Source organism: Echinops telfairi, unplaced genomic scaffold (assembly GCF_000313985.2).
Source record: "Echinops telfairi isolate 266 unplaced genomic scaffold, ASM31398v2 ScPeMD7_36;HRSCAF=134, whole genome shotgun sequence".
NCBI lineage: Eukaryota > Metazoa > Chordata > Mammalia > Afrosoricida > Tenrecidae > Echinops > Echinops telfairi.
Genome location: NW_022103934.1, coordinates 2777147 through 2778628, shown reverse-complemented (window position 1 = coordinate 2778628; position 1482 = coordinate 2777147).

The window sequence follows — 1482 nt, the reverse complement described above, 5'->3', positions numbered from 1 at the left end:
ATAACTATCGTTTGTGTTGTCAGTCCTAACCTCTATGCTGCTAATGAGGCAGGATTAAAGGCAGTTATGATAATGAGTCAGGTTGGCCTCTCCAGAATTAGGCTATATTTTATGTCAATCTCTTTTGAGATATAAAAGAGATTAAACAAGTGAGCAGGGGGGTGGTGGAGGAACCACTGTGTCACCAAGGGGGAAGAACTGGGGGCTGATCACATCCTCTGGACCTGGGGTCCCTGTGCTGGGAGTCTCCTGGACCCCAGGGGGAGACTGATGGCAAGACACATGGGATCTCCAAGGAGCACCAGGCCCACGGGTGCTGAAGGGGGAGAGGGAGCTTCTATCAGAACCAAGAAAGATAGATAGATAGCGAGCACCATCCCCTAGAGCTGGCACCCAGGATTTGGACTTCTGGCTCCTGAACTGTGAGATAATCAATTTCTCGATTGGGAAAGCCAGCCGCTTGTGGTACATATGCTATAGCAACACTAGAGACATAAGACCCTATCGACCCACCTGTCTGTCCACCCACCCAGCCACCTATCCACACACATCCACCCATCAGTCCATCTCACCACCTATCCGTCCATCTCTTCTTTCATTCACTCACTTACTCAATCCATTCATGCGCTCATTGCTTCACTCATTTATAAACCTATTTACAATTCATGTATCTCCTTACTTACCCCTCTGCCATCTTTGCACCCCCCCCACCTGTGTCTAGCTCAATGACCAGTGTAGAGGGCCCCCTTCTTGGACTTGGGGTTCTTGCTCTTAGGGGCTTGGGGCAGAGGGCGTGTTTCAGGGTGTCTGAGTCCTCACTTGTTGGGGCTCCTTTGGAGGCTTGTTCACCACTCATTTGGGGGATCAGCCTTCCCCAGTCCAGATGGCTCCCTCTGGGTCTTGAGTTGGACCCTTGATCTCCTAGAAAGATCGGTGGTATCCGGGGGTCAGCGGCTTCTTTCTCACATGCTCCCTGCCCCTGTTGCTGCAGGTACACACACTCCCAGCTGGCCAGGAGAAAGGGCCACTCTGTAGGGAGGGTCTTCCAGGACCCCAGGGCCCTTTCCCTCCTCAAGGCTCTCCCAGGTCCTTCCCAGCTTCCAGCTCAAGTCCTTCCGGCTCCAGTTGGAAAAGCCCAGAGAAGAAAAGCCCCCGGAGCACTTGCACATCAGAAGGGCTCTGCGTCCTAAGAAAAGTGACCGCGCAGACTCTGCTAGAACCCCTCAGGAGATGAGAAAATTCACTTCCTCACAACATCCTCACGCTTCCTTCTCTTGAGCCCAAGCCTGCTTCTTGCAAACTTCTACCTCTGGCCCTGTTCTTGACGCCACCCGGACCCTTGACTCCTTCTTCTATCTCTTTACATGGAAATAGCTGGGTATGCAGAAGGAGCCTCGGGCTTCTCCTCTCTAAAGTCAAGACGAGCATGCCCAAGTGGGGTCTCGAGAAGGTGAAATTTCATCACTCTGCACTTCAGCACTT